This window comes from Mercenaria mercenaria, chromosome 12 (genome assembly GCF_021730395.1).
Source record: "Mercenaria mercenaria strain notata chromosome 12, MADL_Memer_1, whole genome shotgun sequence".
In the NCBI taxonomy this organism is placed as follows: Eukaryota; Metazoa; Mollusca; class Bivalvia; order Venerida; family Veneridae; genus Mercenaria; species Mercenaria mercenaria.
Genome location: NC_069372.1, coordinates 10,480,484 through 10,499,498, shown reverse-complemented (window position 1 = coordinate 10,499,498; position 19,015 = coordinate 10,480,484). Strand labels below are relative to the sequence as shown.

The following is a 19,015-nucleotide window of genomic DNA, read 5'->3' as shown; positions in this document are numbered from 1 at the left end:
ACTAACCGAAACGCTTACTTTGAAGTATTGTCCAATCTATTTGACCTGTCAAAAAATGGACCCGGCTTTCATTATCTTCTGTTCGAGCCTATATGAAGGTTAACATGAAAGCCGGGAACATTTTTGACAGGTCAATTAAATTGGACAATAGAAGATTAGTGCATGTCGTAGTCATATACTGCATTTGTGCAGTCATGTGTTTATCTAAGATTTGCAATGTACATAGAACACTTTGAGACACTAATTGTAAGGTATATACAAGCAGAACTCTTTTGTGCAAAGCATTCTTTTTATTTTAAGTCTAATATCGCAATTTATTTGTTTCATTGAAATAGAATATTAACATTTAGAAACCAACTGTTTAGATCACTGAAAAAAGAGCATAACATTAGAAGGTCGACAGTTCATTTAAACAGAAAATTAGCTTTCGAAAATCAACTGTTCAGATCATTGATATTGTCAAAAAAAACAACAACAACAAAACAAGTTGGTGATCTTCTGACGGTGTTATTAATTGTCGCTTTAGTCTGAGTATGAGCAATCGCTGCTTCCACAGCCTCCTCTCTTCTTCCTCATTGGAACGTCTTCAATTTCTTTATCTGAATAATACGTAAAATATATACATTTACATCGGGTTAACGTTTGATCAGTTGCTTTGAAAGGACTCATACACAGTATATAAAAGTAGGTACATCACCTTAAGTAAGAACTCATATACAGAAGATAAAATAATAAGTACACCACTTTAAGTAATTATTCGTACACAGTAGATAAAATAGTAACTACACCAATCTTTATCAGTTGCTTAATACTATACATTTACTTTAAACATATTAAAAAACTGGAATAAAAGATTAAATGTAGTAAAAGTAATTAGTCCTGTTATATTTTCTGGTCCTTAGGGATCGTTGAGTCTACTCAACATTGTGTACAACAGAATTCAACTCAAGTCGGGGGTGTTGCAAATTTAATAACCGCTCATTAACTCAGTAAAAATTACTGTATACAGTAATTATTTTTCTTGATTGAGGTATGCTACCAAAGGATATTCTTTATTTTCATTATAGTTTTAAGAACATCTGTATGATTTTAAAATGAATTTTCATTATGACTTAATGTAAAACAAAGTTTAAAGTTACCTGCACGCTCATTCAGGAGTCCACCACCACTCTTCAATGCAGAGAGCAAGTCCGCTTTCGCTGCAAGTAAATAATGAAACAATCTTGATATATTTTACTCCAATATTAAAACGACAGTTACTCTGAACAAAATTCGTAAAATCTGCAAAAACAGTTAAAACAGAGAGTGATTAAGGGACCTTAAAGTATAAATAGGAATTATTATGATTATACAGTGTATTTGTGTACTTCTGGAAACACTCTTTTGAATTAGCAGAAAGTAGTTTCTCACATTTTTTACATTGTCACTGACACATCGCATTCATAATTGTTAAATTTTGCTTAATATGGAAACCATTTTACGTATGTTGTGCTGCATTTACCATTAAATGTCATATACTATCAAACGTGTGATTTAAAAAGCTATTAATGCAGATTCATTCTATGACTAGGTATGCAATAAATTACGCATGTACTGTCTTAAAAGTCATTCATATTCATCAGTACATATATGCTGAGGTGCAAACGTTCAAGCTGTATTTATGTTATTTGGCAAAAGGCATTTATTTGCTGATTTGCAAGAAAACAAACTGTATTTTTTTCAAATATGAAATGCGAACTTTGAAAATTTTGCAATAATTTAAAATGCACACGTTTTGGTAAGAACACGTGACATCCTATCGAAATTGCAATGCAATACAATGAAGTTGTCTACAAGAAATTGTTGTACTTGTAGATATAGCTTTTGCCTGCATAAAAGGTGTCACATTACACAAGGGAATTTAGACTGAGGCTCTTTACGATTTGCATTCTTTTGCCTGTTTTCTAGGCTCAGGACTAATTGTGTTTTCTTATTTTTCTGTTGTTTTTACAGGCTTTGAGTACATGCATACTTGGTCATTTAGTTTTCATTCTGAATATTATGTACGTGACCATGTTTTGTGTTCCTAGTTATCTATACATGAAACACACAATGATGTCAAACATTGTTAAAATATTTCTGACAAGTATGTTTTACTGTCTCTACAACATACTCAGTAGTTTTGTTCAGCTAAAAATTGTGAAATAAATAGGAAATACTTCAAGCTCAAATGCACAGTTTTGTAAATCTCAATTAACTGAGCACGTGAATCAGTTAAATGATATTGCTGAAAATTACAATCTTATATAGCTTCTAAACATTTCGGGGTTGACTATTTTAATGTAAAGGCATATAATTGACATAGAAAATTTTGGAAAGACATTCAATATATAAGTAAGTAAGTAAGTAAGTAAGTAAGTAAATTGTTTATTAAGGATAACATAGTGTAATAACCATATTTCATAACTTGTAGCGGGATGGTAATATTTAAATGAAATTTGGTCAGTCTAAAGACAATCAAAATAAAAAAATTTGTTTTCTGAGAGATTTTTCGAATTTTATTATTTTTGGGGGAGATAAGCGGTATTGAAGTTACATTTACATATTGTACAGAACAATTCTAATAATTTATTCATTCTAAGGAAAAATGTTAAGCTTTAAGACGGACACGATTTCTTCTGTAAATTATATTCTACCGCAAGAAAATAACGTTAAGATTTTATATTTGTTTTTTTCGCCCAACAAGATCTGGCACTGGAAGAAATAGTTAAAATTTACAAAATTCCAGTTTTTCGCTATCTAGTTTACAATTTTACGTTTACATTACAACTGCCGTATGAAAAAGTTCACGAGAGCATATCGTTTAAACTTCGGTCTTTATTTGCTAAAATCAATATTGTTTAAGCTCAGTCATTCAGATAATTTTACTTATCACTAAATAACTATTTACAATATATCAAGCAGAAGTAATTTTGTATCTATTGAAATCAGACTAAATCGTGAGGCGATGTTCAGTCGTAAGGAAGATAGAAAACTACAATAATGAAAACAACATATATGAAGTAATCCGAAAGTTTCATGTAAAATGAAATAAATAACATAAATAACAAATAAATTAAAGTAAGAGAACATGAATGGAAAACAAAGTATGAAGTAAAAATAATCAATATGTCTTACCTGGCTTTCCGCTCACACCTACAGCAAGCAGTGCGCAAACTGTCAAACAAATCAACACTTTTGTATCCATTGCAGCTTTTAAACAGAGTTTTTGATCTGTTTAGAGAAGATGTGAAACGTACAGATTTTCCGAGTTTATATAGTAAATGTATCGTTTAAAAAATGATTACGTTAGTGATTTTGCAGTCTGATAGCCGTAAATGGGTAAAAACGTCGTCATCAACGAAACGATTTCCCAGAGGGTGTCAAAAACTTTGGCGTAAGTAAGAGTTTTGGGCACTGATATGTAATTCAATTGCAAATGTGAATATCTTGTTTTTGTTGTGAATGCACCAGTTTTGATCGCTTCTTAAAAAAGTCAAAGGCATACTAAAACCTTTGTTGTGAATGCAAATCAGCAACTTTAATGCTTAGTTTGCTTTATGCAGTTGATCGACTAAATAAACAAATGAATTTCAACAATTTAAGAGACTTATTCATCGCTCATCTATTTATATTTTGTTCATGAATGGTATGTGCTGTGAGACATAACTATTACATTTGATTTTCCTCTCACACACACGTACGTACGCACGTACATGATTAGAAACATCTTTTAAGGTATTAGGACCGTAATAGAGTACCTCCTTTCTGAAGAGTATTCAATTTCTACCTTAAACCTACTTTTACTGTAATTCTTAGGGGTGGGGGAGGGTAGGTTCAAGCCCTACAGAGACCAAACTTTTTTCCCTTATTTTCCTTTTTTTCTAGTAAGTTTTTACATCTTTCAAGACTTTTAATTGATTCATTGTACAAAAGTGGAAAAAGTAATTTGATAAGCGATTTCTTGCTGTTCAAAGTGAATATACCTCTGAAACGGAAGGGGTAGAGTTAGACATCTTTAAAAATATTGAGTTACATGCGGTAAAAAAGTTCTCTATTTTGCCTTCACTCTTTAGATTACATATTATGGACGAAATTTAGGTAGGCTTTACGTCTGCCCCAAGGTTATTTTTGAATGAAGTAAGAAAAATTCAAAACAGAACCACAGGATACGACCTTAATTTTTCAATGTTGGAGTTAGAATTTTGTCTCATTAAATCCGTTTACTTGGGGCACCCTAGAAAAAATCAAAGCCTTGAGTCGTCTGGTGGTTGCGGGTTTTGGTAGATTTATTTTCTGTTTAAATGCCAATAAATAAGAAACAAATACAAATGTGCTTCATATCTAAGATCAACTCTGTCTGACCTAGCTTGTGATGTAACCCTTACTATAATTGATAGATCTTATATAATCTAAATGGTTAGTGTGAATGGATACAGGTTGAATCACTACTGCTTGATCATTGATAATTCATCCGCATTGTTCATGAATGGGACTATTTTGTGTAGCACATTAACATTTTTTTGGCTGTGATTTGGAATAAAATAAAAATGCTATATGATTGTCAGAAATACACTTGTAACTTTGATAGCGGGGTAAACCCAGCAACCAATGATATTGACCTTTTTATTTTGTGTTTTATAACTGTTTACCAATAGTTTGATGTTTCTTTTATCAAATTTAATGGTACAATAAATTCTCTGCAAACGTTTTGGATAGTGGCCATGACATTGTCTCTACTTGAGCTTGAGGAGAAACCATAAGTTATACAAAATTTATAAAAAACGGGAAAAGTTGTTCAAAAATTGCAACAAAGTGCGAAACGCGATCATCTTTAGGAATAAATCAAGCAAATGCCATTTTGTAAACATTACTGTTAGGGGTCTAATACCTTGAATGTCAGTTCGTTTAAATAACATTCTATGTCAGACAATATGTAAGGACATAAATGCATTAATTAAATTGATCACTTTTAAAATATTTCATATCACATTTGAAAAGTAAAGTCAGTCATGAGCAGAATAAGAACATCATAGATCTTGACCCATACCTTACTCTGCTAAATTTCTATAATGAAAGTGTCCATCTTTCAATTTGTACGGTACCATTAATTGTTAAATAGGATTGCTTACCTAAACTATACTGACTGAGCGGCGAACAGTGCAGGCCATAATCAGACTGCACGGGTGTGCAGACTGATCTTGGACTGCACTAGTCGCAGAGGCAGAATCACTTGCCGCCAGCATGCTAAATGTTAAGGCTTTAGTGTCGTTTGCTGAACATATCTTTACTTCAAGTTGTTGCATTGTTCATGAATGGGGCTATTTTGTGTAGCACATGAACATCCTTTGGCTGTGATTTGGAATAAAATAAAAATGCTATATGATTGTCAGAAATACACTTGTAACTTTGGTAGCGGGGTAAACCCAGCAACCAATGCTATTGACCTTTTTATTTTGAGTTTTATAACTGTTTACCAATAGTTTGATGTTTCTTTTATCAAATTTAATGGTAAAATAAATTCTCTGCAAACGTTTTGGATAGTGGCCATCACATTGTCTCTACTTGAGCTTGAGATGATACCATAAGTTATACAAAATTTATAAAAAAACTGCACGGTAAAAGTTGTTCAAAAATTGCAACAAAGTGCGAAACACGATCATCTTTAGGAATAAACCAAGCAAATGCCATTTTGTAAACATTACTGTTAGGGGTCTAATACCTTGAATGTCAGTTCGTTTAAATAACATTCTATGTCAGACAATATGTAAGGACATAAATGCATTAATTAAATTGATCACTTTTAAAATATTTCATATCACATTTGAAAAGTAGTCAGTCATGAGCAGAATAAGAACATCATAGATCTTGACCCATACCTTACTCTGCTAAATTTCTATAATGAAAGTGTCCATCTTTCAATTTGTACGGTACCATTAATTGTTAAATAGGATTGCTTACCTAAACTATACTGACTGAGCGGCGAACAGTGCAGGCCATAATCAGACTGCACGGGTGTACAGACTGATCTTGGACTGCACTAGTCGCAGAGGCAGAATCACTTGCCGCCAGCATGCTAAATGTTAAGGCTTTAGTGTCGTTTGCTGAACATATCTTTACTTCAAGTTGTTGCACATGGTTGTAATTAAAGTCAATCATTTACTGTAAATGGTCATAATTCTTCAGCTTCAAGACCATTTGCCTCCTTCTATGAAATCTTTAGTATCTGTGGTTTCATATACTAGTACAAAATTAAAAATACCAGGGAAAATGAACGACTTTATATATGCACAACCCTAAAGACGTTTCAGCGGAAAAGACGTTATTTAATGCCACCGAGATGAAGTAATGTGAAAGACTACAGAGGATATAAATGCTTCAAGCCTTGGTCAGTTATCTTCAGCTCGATGTCTCATACCTCACATATGATTCAATTATAATCGGCTTACGAGCTATTTGCTAACAGATGGACCTGTTTTCGGGTAATACAATGAGACCTTTGATTTTTTCCTGTAGTTGAAACATATTTTAACGACTACTAAAGAGACGCTATTTTACATGTATGTAGATTTTGCATAACAAAGTTGATCAAAGTGTTTTAATATAATAAAGTATTACAGTGCTTGTTGTTACAGCTGACACGCTTCAAGTGTTGCATAAAGTATGCTCAAAGATACAAAATGTTACAATCAGCATTATTTTTCCATTTAGTAAAGTGTTTATCTCACAATTTGAGCATACCATCAGTTGATCGTCGATAAGGCAATTCTTTGCTACATACATTACGTAAAACCTGCGTTTCAGCATATTGTTCTTTTTGCCTTGCTTGATACATTAAGTGTTTATCATATCTTTTCAAATGTCCCTACATGGTGTTTGCTATAACCAGATATTGCTTGATTTTCAAATGTATTAATTTAAGTGTATTTGTTGAGAGCTACTAGATTAATCTACCATGATTTTAAAGCGACTGTCTTAGATGATGCACATCTTGAAAAGACGTTATGCATTCGGCAGCGTCACTGCGTGTCTCGATGCCGCTAAAAGTCTGACGTCCATTGTATTATGGGACTCTGCAGGACTAGTGTATATGGTCTGATGGTAGGTATATACTTAAATGACATTTACTACAGGAGACATTAAAATATATCAGAGTTAACAATCGTCACTGCAAGAAATCTTCAAGTGCCAGCAATGCAATTCATTTTAACCATTTAAAAGCAAAGCTTCCTTCTCCCGTTTGCTAAAGGATTCTTGTTTAAATCTTAGCTGTAACAATACTGATATATGGGCAAGCCGATGGTATCAATGACATTTTTACCACGCCGCATAGTGTGGTGTATGAGAACGACATCATTTAGGTAAGGTAGAATTTAGCGGAGATGAGCTTGTGACTATTAACCTCACTCTAACCATAATTTGATTCCACGCAGAAGTATTTTTTAAAAAATGAGTAGTTTCTGTTTTATTTTCAATTTAGTCCAGGCTTCTAAAGGATATTTGTAAATACTTGAGACTCATATAATAGTATTGCGTTACAAAACATTCAAATTTGAATAATAAGCTTCGAGGTTTTAGATTGTAAACGTGATTTAACTTCCATAATGACATTCAATGGCGCACCTGTGCACTGATTTTAGCAGTATTCAAATTTATATTCATCCTGTGATCCTGTATCTGGTTTGAAGTCAGACGTGAACATGTACAAGCTTAAGGCAAAAGTATGTTTTAACACTTCGCAATTTTAGACCTCTTATAGTTTATATTAAATAGACAAAATACGCTTTCATACTGCAAACCATAGTTACACTGGACCTTTATGTTATAGGGGTAGTGAATCTAGGTGGTTGATATACACGGTGAATGGTTGCATCTGTGTAAAAAATTATCGCACCCAACAACCCCATGAATTAACAGTGCAAGTATTTTGTAATTTAACAGCTAGTCAAATACGACATAATTTGAGCCGCACCATGAGAAAACCAACACTGTGCATTTGCAACCAGCATGGATCCAAACCAGCCTGCGCATTCGCGCAGTCTGATCAGGATCAATGCTGTTCGCTAACGGTTTCTCTAATTGCAATAGGCTTTGAAAGCGAACGGCATGGATCCTGACCAGATTGCGGGGATGCGCAGGCTGGTCTGAATCCATGCTTGTCGCAAATGCACTACGTTGGTTTTTCATGGTGCGGCTCAAATAATCAATTAATGTCTCACACTTAGGATTAGGTTATAACTATGTGATTGTTTCCGAAACACATTATGGGGTGGGGGTGGGGGGGGGGGTTGGTGAATAGTTCCTAGTGAATTGCCAGTCAGCTAACCTAAAAAGACGCTGATTCTGAAGTAAATTTATAAACATGGAAACCTCCTTCTAGCATTGATAAAAATGTGAACCTCCGTTCTACATGAAATTGTATAAAAATTGAAAAAATAAGATCTGTTTACTATGAACTTCTTTTGACTACAATATGGAAGCACATTTTGACCAAATAACTAACCTTAATTATTGCTTTACCTCTGTTGAGTTTTGAAGCTGTAAACAAACTATCCCACAAAGTATTCAGTATGCTTCAATAATGTTTGCCTGAGGATGGAAATAAAATAGATCTATTTTCTTTCGTTAGGTTTTGCAACAACAACAACGAGAACAACAACAAATTTACAAAGTGTGAGAAAATCAGAAAATCGTAAGTGAAAAGGCCCATTAAGGACTTTGTAATTCGATTGTTATGTAAATATATGTAAATTTTGCAAATCGAAGCTGAATTTTAAAACATTGTCAACTTATCTCACATTTAGTATGGCTACAAACTTTATAAATTCAAAATAGCAAAAGTTTTTACTATTGATTTATGGCAGTTGTTCTATTTTATTTACCCAAAGGCAGGAAATGTTGGGATGAATTGTCACTGTTCACTAAGCTAATTGTGTATTTCAGCAATGCAAGTATTCTCACATTATGGTTACCTTTAACTTATATTTTGATGCTGTTATTGCGACAGCGAAAAACATCAGAATGTATGAACCATGCACTGTTTTTTATCAACGGAAATCAAGGTTTAGAAGGAAAACACTTTTAACGTTATTATCAAATTCTTGACATTGAACTATTTTTGAAATAATTGCCATGGTTATTAGCATTGTTACCATGCATGCTATGAAATAAGTATCGATGTGAACTCTGAACACTGTGTAAGTCGATGGAAGATCTAAACCATGAGCTCTGAGCCATATATTCTAAACCATGTGTAAGTCGACGTGACCTCTAAATCATGTATGAATGTAACAGTTAAATACATAGAATAATCGATAAACAGTTCCTTTGCAAGAATAAGTTACTACCAAGAGAATGTTAAATATATTAGGTAAAAAAGGTATTTGGTGTTAATGCTTTTTATTATCGCCCTGTAAATACATTTCTTGAAGTTGTCAATGTAGACTAATCTGGGTATTTCCTGGAAAAAGTGTGTCCACACTTTAACATTCCGTCTCACATAAATTTATTCCAAAGCCATTTTATGCATAAGATCATCAATCAAAAAAGTAATACAATGTAATGAACAATACTTCCGTTTAAAGCAATGATAATGAAGCACTAATTATACTACTAAGTGTATGAAGAAAAGAACTTGGTAAAAGTCTGCAAATATTAATGCTTAAACAGAAAACTAAATAAATAAACAAGCGGTTTAACAGAATGTTAACGTAATATTTTCATTAACTAGATACAGAGAAAGGTTTACTTGACGGTATGCGGTTTTTAACACATTACCTTTAGGCAACGGGATGTTTAATGTGAAATACTGAAGCTAATTGAAAACATTTTAAGTTATACCTGCTAGACAATTTGCATATTTTGATATCTTAATGTTTAATGTGAATAGAATTTGCTTGATGTCTAGTTCTTACAGTCTGTCCGAGTACTGTTTAACTCCACTTTGGAGTATTATTTACAGACGAGCAGAGCAGTCTGTGATAGATAGATTTTTTTTACAAAGAGTGAGGCTGAGAAACAGTTGAAAGTGCTGAATATAAAGACAAGAGTTTTAAAATCAGGTTACAAAACACGCCTTGCTACAACTATTTACATGTTTTCATATATCCTGGTATACTACCTACTTGTAAGATTCAAGCGGCACTGGCAGGAGACTTTCGGACGGGAGGTTGTTCTATATGAAAAGGGTGCTTGGTGGGGGATGGAGGGAGGACTATGACTATTCATAGTAATTGGAAACTGTAAGATTTTCTCTGTAGGCTAGGGTTCAGTCTCCTGAGTTTTTCTTAAGCTGGGACAAGAATAACTACTAGTGAATGGACGATTTTGAAAACATCACTAATAGTTCACCAGATCGTCTCTTCTTCACATGGGCCTGAAACTAGTTTTGAATGCTGTTTCTTTTACCTTTTTTTGTTTATAGTTTGTACGTTGCTTTATAAGAAACCTAGAGTTCTGTATTTTTTTTTGTTCAGAGAAGTCATTATAAAGGTCTGCACCAAGTTATAAGGATCTGGCCATGCAATATGTAACCATATTGTATTGTATGTTTATTTTGTGAAAAGTTAAGAACAAGGTATTTACGCATTTATTTTCCCATTTCTGCAATATGTAATAATTTTGAATTGAATATGTAATGACAACGATTGCACAAGACTTCGGTTTAATCTGATATCAATTTCGTTGTATGCCTTAAGACACGAAATTTCTATATCAGCTACTATAGTCAATTGATCGTCACATAAAGTATTAATTAACGTACTGCATTTAACCTATCATAGTCAAATACCTGTTAGTTTCAACTTATTTATTTTACACCAGTTGTAGAAAAACGTATAACTACGCTCTTTGGCTGTTTCATACTAGACTGTGGAGACAGCGGTGGTCAAATTCTTCTCTCGCCGGGATGCGCCGGGATGTAACTTCCATATCAAGTGTCCCACGATATATCCATGCATCACTGTTCGCCAAACACATATACATGTGCAAAGGATATTCTTCTTTGCATTCTCTCAATAAAATTAATTTTATGGACGTAGTGGCAAAGTATCAAAGGAAAAAGTATCAACATTTGAGGTCGTTGATTTGTAGATTTGGGTTTTATGGCGCACTTTGAGAGCATCGGACGCAACCTACAAAACAATAACAGCATGATAGATAGTGAAATGTGCAACCTTGAACCGATTTAAGCGAATCTATCACAGTAAAATCGAATGTTCTCCATGATTCCAAAAGGACCAGAAAATATAACAACATTTAGTTGAAGGAAGGGTGACTTTAATACTTGTCTTGCGTCTGGGTGAAATACCATTAATCGGTTTTAAACAATACATTTAGTTGTTTATACAATTTCGTTTGCAATTATTTTACATGCGACATGCTTTAGGACAAATCTATGAATTTTAATTAAATAAAAGAAACGACCGCAGTCTCTCCTCCTTCCCCCCGTCTCTCTCTCTCTCTCTCTCTCTCTCTCTCTCTCTCTCTCTGATGATAATTTTATATACCTTGCAGCGTGTTAAAATTTGAATAAAGAGCTTTAATTGTAATGTCTAATAAGATGCGTCTATAAGATATGCTAAACAGTCGTCTGGAAAACTGGGTGTCATGCCGTTTTCACGTGTAATGATAATGGCTTTGTTGCACTGTCGAAGGTCGGTTAAACAGAGAATATTAAACTATGACCAGGCTGAGGCCGACTTGACAAGGGAATGCATAACAAAAACTGCTTTTAACCGGCAAGTGGTTCTGCCAATGTGACCAGCGCAGACCAAGATTAGCCTGCACAACCCTTTGAATAATAAATGGTATTGTCCAAATTGAATGATGGACTAATCCATTTGAGAAATTTAGTAGGGTAAAGAAGGAAGATCTGCTCATAAAATTGTACGTAAGTAAATCATTATACATTTTCCAACATCAAGTGCCTCAGAGTCTGCACTCTGGTGACCTTGTCCTGTAAGCAGGCATTAGAGTCATTATTAACACAGATTTATTTGAAGTTCTTTGTGTTTGTCCGGAGGATCTATCAGTGCACTCGTGTAACGTTTTAATTGCATTCATTATTTGCATGTTGTCTGGTCTTCATATAAGCAACTCAGCTTTTTTTTTGGTGGGTGGGGGGTGTGTGTGTGGGGGGGGGGGGTTATTTTCATTTTAAAGCATTTGTGATAGCTGCATGCATTATTTGAATAATGTTGATTTCTTATGATTATTTTAATTGACAGACTGATAATTTAAAATATATTTGGCTGCGCCAAAATGTCAATAAGGCTGTTTGGATAACTTCCCTTGCATTGGCAAATAAAATAACACACTGCATAACATACTTTCTTATTTATTTATAATTTGATAGTAAAGGTTTTATTTTCGTTTAATAAGCTATAAAAAACGGCTGTGACTAAATACAGAGTTGATGCACCTGTGATATATTACAGACTCCGGTATATACCGGATTAGCTAAATTTGAAAGAAAATATCTTAAATGTATATATTTTGTAACCATGGTGATACTAACCCTAACCTTAAGTCAGTATATTATGCATTTGATACACTAATGCGTGCGGACATGCAAAAAGAAAGAAAAAAAACAACAACAAAAAACAACGCTGTGTAAAAAATGTGTTTTACCCTGTTTACTAAAATATGCGCACAAAGGCAGTAAATAGTCCGCTATTACATAAAAATTCTACTTAGAAACTGACCGAGGAAATGATAGTCATTCAAAACACACAGAACAACTTTTAAAAATCTTACGCGGACACATTTTGACACATTGTTAATCAATTCTAAAATTAAGAACATTTATGCTGTTTAAACAGAAAATGATATAATATGTACATAATACAGGCCCTTGCTTTGGTATCTTCAGATTTAACACGATGACCGTAACGGTTTTAGCATATAGATATCTCGGTAGTCGATAAACATTTTTTTCTTCATGTGTGATATTTGCATGTATTTTGTGAATATTGTTGGGTACTTACCGCCAATCGAATTGACAGTTTTAAGTATGTTCCTATCAGAAGCTGCGCCAAATTCACAAACGCGTAGATGAGAATATGGCTGCTTGGATTACTTCCCTTGCATTAGCAAAATTTACAGCTGTCTGGTGCTAATAAAATGACACTTCACTAACGCAATAATTTTTACCTTTTCTGTTATTTAGAAATTATTGTCAAGGACGGCATACAGCGTAAGATGTGCTCCGAACATTGTGGAACACTAGTTGTTATTCGTTTTCCAGAAAAATTAAGCACTTATCTCAATTACTGCGAAAATAGCAGGTAAACATTGCTGTGGCTCAGATATTAACATTACTCAAGCAAGAACACTACATTAGTAGGCGGAACAATGAATACTCATAAATTTTTCAGATATGAAATAATATGAAAGTAAGTTGGTTACTTTTTTGAAAATCCTTAACTTGTCATTGGATAAAACAAAGATGTTTGAACTATAAATTAAAATAAAAACCGGAGGTCAATTACCTGTACAGGTAGAGTACGCTTTCTATTGTCTTGTTTTATTTTTAAGTTAAAGTGTTAAATAGAACTGATAGTTCCTTCTCTTGAGAAGGAAAATTATTGTTCGGTAAGTCACACTTGACTGATACCGAAAGCTGTTGTCATTACAAGTCGGCCAGTCAAACTCCGTGACCTTAGAAATAACCTCTGACGTAAAAACTATTCTTTCCTAATTGAGGCGACTCTCTGACTGAACGCTTTCCGTGGATTACATACTACTAAACCCGAGGATGGTTGATTGATTCTTTTATTTACTCCATTCTTGAAGAACATAACATATGTACAAACAAATAGACATATCGTCGGTTGAAATTTGGGTTTTCACATTTTCTGTTTTTTTTTACATCGAAAATACGTATTGTGTGAAAATTTGAGCACTAGATCTTTATTCGTTTTCAAGTTATTGATCAGAGATTAAATGTCGTATCTCAAAATATCGGTCTTTTCTTCAGCCAGAACCAAGCATACATAGATACTATGAATTTTTTCAACTTATGTGGCAAAATATCATGCCAGATTGTATCATTCACCCATACAAGGGTTTGGTTTTCATTAACATCTGAGTATATGAAACATACATTTAAACCAAAACATATCATTTAGTAGTAGTGTCCTATGGCATTCATCAGAATGAATTAAAATCATTTTCTCAATATGCCAGAACCTAGCATCTGGAAATGCGAAATGTTTACTAGTCAAATATTGCCATATTTTTTCTGCCAGACTGTGATACATACGGCTAATTGTTTTTGGTTTTAGGAGATTAAGGACAGTATCTGCAATTTTCAAATGCCAGATTGTCTCAGTTATCAATGATACATTTTAACAGCTCTCTTTTGAACTCTAAAAGTGCTAACTGGTGTTGATAACATGGTATATCAGATTTCATGAGTGCGTGTTTTGTTTTCAAGAATGACATTTTTCAGTCATTTTGTGATTAATAAGGGAACACAATGTTAAAAGGTATGTTTTATATTTCTTATATTTATATTACAAATATACAAGTAAATACTTTTTGAATTGTTCACACTAAGACGAAAGTAGGTGTTTATTCTGCGGACCGCTGTCTGAATTGCGACAATGTGAGGTTAACTTCAGTTGTCTTGCATTTCACTGCATACTTATCAAAACATTTTTTTTTCTTTTTCGTTTTCTTAAAGCGAATTCATTGACGTCTTGTTGAAAATACGTCTATGATGGAGTGAAAAACTAGAAACTGTTTCATAATGAAATTGAAATAGCTAAATTTTATATGAAACAAGGAATAATTTCTTTTATTGGTATATAACCTTGATTAATGTATGTTTTGAAAGCTCTTTCCATAGTATATTTTGTTTGCTGTTATAAATTGCGAACAGTTTGCCGTGACTTTTACTTTTACCGTAGTATTCCAATATTACAAAAGTTCTTACATGGCTTAGTGCCCGAAATCTGATTATAGCAGTCCAATATTCATTTTGTTTTTCCCATATAAGTGTGCATATTTTATATTATTTACTGCGGTAATAATAATAGCTACAAATAAATATACATAAAAAATAAAATAAAGCAACATTCAATCCGCCATACAATCCACCCGCGTGTCCATTCGCAGCCGATAGTCGTTTAGCATGCCAGAATTCATGACCGGTCGATAATTCTTGACTCGGTCATTCATTTAGTCAGCCTGACAGTCGATCATTCGTTCCGTCCGTTTATCTGACTGTCTTACTAGAGATTTTATTGGTCAATAGCTATACAAAGTTAATAAAATGTTATGAATTTAGTCAATGGTTAGTCAATCTGATAGATATTTAAACAAATGAAGTGTGATTTTCATTCAGTCATTCTTTCATTCTGTCTGACTCGTATCAAAAATTTAAAAGTGGAACAATGTCACAAACCTAATTATTTGATAATGCCTTTTAGACAGAATATACTTCAGCAGTAAAATATTGATAGATCAGCAGAGGTAAAAATAAAAATAAAAAGCACGTATTCGGAATTCAATGGCCTCAAACTACGATGTTTCATTAGAGCCATCACCTTCTCTCTAAAAGATATTCGGCGATATCACTAGGTAACTATGGCGATTTGCAAATTAATTAAGGCAAATGACGGTAGTGTGATACGCAAATTTATGAATGGGGCATGCGCAGTTACCACGACGATACGCGAAGTTACGATGGATGAACATCGCGTTCCCATTGTTACTTCACGTATCGCCGATATCGCCAAAGATTTTATTATAGAGAAAGCGATAGCCCTAACGGAACACCGTACTCAAACATAAACATATTCTTAGTATTTAACATTTGTGATTCCACCTTAGTTCTGTTAACTATAGTGTAATTGTTTGTCATGAAAAAAGTCCTTACCATCTCCTATGGATTTTCAGATGCTGGATAAACCTCCCCCATCTTTGAGCAGTGCGGAAAGGCGAGAGTGGTACCGCCAAAAGAACAAGAGCTGTCTCCGTAGGATGACACATGCCCCCGATGGCACTTTGAATGAATAGTTATGGCCGATGTTAGAGTTTAGGACCTTTGACCTACAGACCTGGGTCTTGCGCGCGACACATCGTCTTACTGTGTCACACATTCATGCATATTTATTTTAAAATCCATGCATGAATGACAAAGATATGGACCGGACATGCCCATCAATGCACTATCATGAAAAATGATCTTTAACGTCTAAGTGTGACCTTGACCTTTGAGCTACGGACCTGGGTCTTGCGTGTGACACGTCGTCTTATTGTGATACACATTCATGCCAAGTTATTTGAAAATCCATCCATCGATGACAAAGATATGGACCGGACACGCCCATCAATGCACTATCCTTTAACGTCTAAGTGTGACCTTGACCTTTGAGCTACGGACCTGGGTCTTGCGCACTGCACGTCATCTTACTGTGGTACACATTCATGCCAAGTTATTTGAAAATCCATCCATCGATGACAAAGATATGGACCGGACACGCCCATCAATGCACTATCCTTTAACGTCTAAGTGTGACCTTGACCTTTGAGCTACGGACCTGGTCTTTGCGCACTGCACGTCGTCTTACTGTGGTACACATTCATGCCAAGTTATTTGAAAATCCATTCCATCGATGACAAAGATATGGACCGGACACGAAAATTGCGGACAGACCGACAGACTGACAGACCGACAGACCGACAGACGGTTCAAAAACTATATGCCTCCCTTCGGGGGCATAAAAAAACAAGTTAATACGGACAGAGTTCGAAAACACAGAAACAAGCTGCTTGAACAGAAACGTGAGCGCCAGCGCTTAATGGTTAACGAGAGGATGAAGCTTTATAGACAAAGAAAGAGGGAGAAAGCAGCTTTACATTCAAATGGAAATATACCACAAATAAACCAAACCCCATTCCAAAACAGAATGCAGAAATGCAGAGCATTGAAAGCTGTTAAAGGGGCAATAACTCCGTTTTCACCACAAAGAAGGGCGGCAATTTTGCAATCGATAATTGATTCATCAAGCCCAGCGTCTAAAACAACCAAAAGATGTCTTGAATTTAAAGAGGTCGTGAATTCTAAGGAAAACAAAATAAGGAATAAAGTAGCACGCGCTCTTCTGACATATATATCGTCATCAATATCGTCTGCCATGGAGAGAACTTCACCCACCGAAAAAAAGGTCAGCGCTAAACAAGCTGCGAGTTTCATTGCAGGAGATAGAATTGAAACACAAAAATTAAAATCTGCATTATCACGACATACTGGACTGAATAGGCGTGTCATAAATAAGTGTTTAAACAGAAACAAAACAATCATCAATGAATCTGACATGAATTCAAATTGGATAACAAGAAAACGACGAAATGATAAGCTTCCTGAAGAATTAAAAGAGAAAATCAGACTTTTCTGGATTGAAAACAGCCAACCAGTAAATGATAAGAAAAAAGTTATCAGACAGCGAATATCGAAAAACACATATGCGGAGAATGTTAAACATGTTCTAACCACGACACAATACAATGTCTATAAAAAACTGTCAAAATAGGCCAGAGGAGTTTCGAATCGTGTAAGCCATATTTCATCAAACCTGCGACTAAAAAGGATCGCGTGACATGCTTATGCCGCCAACATGTAGAAATGAATAGTTTGTTTAAAAGTGCTAGATTATTGCGGAAAAAGATCAATGAAGAATACAATTTGACAGATGAGTACGAACTATGGAACACAGTAGATGACATAGTACAAGAGACACTGTGTCCAACTATCGGTGTGGGTGATAATGAAGAACAGTTACACAAAATTGAATGCCTAAACAGAACCTGTAGTGAATGTGGCGTTCACACACTGAAATTATCAGCTTTAGAAATAAGCGATAGCGACACTTTCATGTGGAAAAAATATGAGAATATTGACACTGGAAAAAAAGACAGACGTGGAAAAGAAATTAAGAATGGTCTCTACTAACACTACACGTTCGGAATTTTGGTCTCCAGGCATCCTGGCAAAAAGAGCAGTTAAAACAAATTACATCTAACCTCCCAAACAATGAAATAGTAATGATACACGACTATGCGGAAGATTTTACCTGCGAGCTGCAAGATGAGATCCAGTCGGAATATTTTGGGAGAAATGAAATCGCCTTACACGTTACGATTTTATATAGACATAAAACCTGCCATGACTGTTTGAGTGACAATGACATAATTAAAGAATATATTTTCTGTATTTTTGAAGAAAATACGCATGATAGGGACTCAGTACATCACGTCCGTAAAACAATAATGAATCATTTAAGAAATGATCTAAATTATAACATAGGGTTCATTCACGAGTTTAGTGACGGCTGTAGCGCACAATATAAATCAAGATTTTGCATGAATGACATCAGTAAGAGTTATGAAGATTTTGGTTGTCATTGTCAGAGAAACTATTTCGAGACAAGCCACGGAAAGGGGGAGCAAGATGCAGCTGGATCTCATATAAAAACAAAAACCCATATGTCGATTATTAGACGTGAGTGCGCAATCCATACTGCCAAGGACTTGCATCAGTTTTTAAGTACTTCTTTTAAATTTCCTGAATCGTCCTCTTATAAATCTAGGCAAGAGAATGTCACACTAAAACAAAGACTTTTCTTTTACATTTCGGAAAATGATATTGAACGAAATCGTCGTACCGGTAAAGTTCGAGCGGTAAAGGACAATCGAAGAATTCATAGCATTAGATCGGTGCAAGACAAATCAAACGAACTAATGATCCGACGACAGTCCTGCTATTGTGACATGTGCATAGCACAACTGTATGACCAGTGCATTTACATGGATGTAATTGGTAAATGGACCAATATTAAAGTGTAACAGACAAATGATTAGTATCTTTTGTGAAGTTTCAAGTTCATCCGAACAAACATAAAATGTAATTATACAGTCAAAAGAGCATTTACCTTGAAAAAGCAAGTTCTCGCGGATGAGTTGACATTTCGATGATTTACATGTAAAAGAA

General features: G+C 34.4%; 1 long non-coding RNA gene across 1 annotated transcript; it reads right to left on the bottom strand.

Annotated features, from left to right (window-relative positions):
• Positions 1 to 270: 270 nt before the first annotated feature.
• Positions 271 to 3,315, bottom strand: LOC123535037 (uncharacterized). Its single transcript, XR_006683133.2, has 3 exons — positions 3,157 to 3,315; positions 1,140 to 1,199; positions 271 to 599 (listed from the first exon to the last, which is right to left on the bottom strand). It is a non-coding gene; the product is annotated as an uncharacterized LOC123535037 (long non-coding RNA).
• Between the last annotated feature and the right edge of the window lie 15,700 nt (positions 3,316 to 19,015).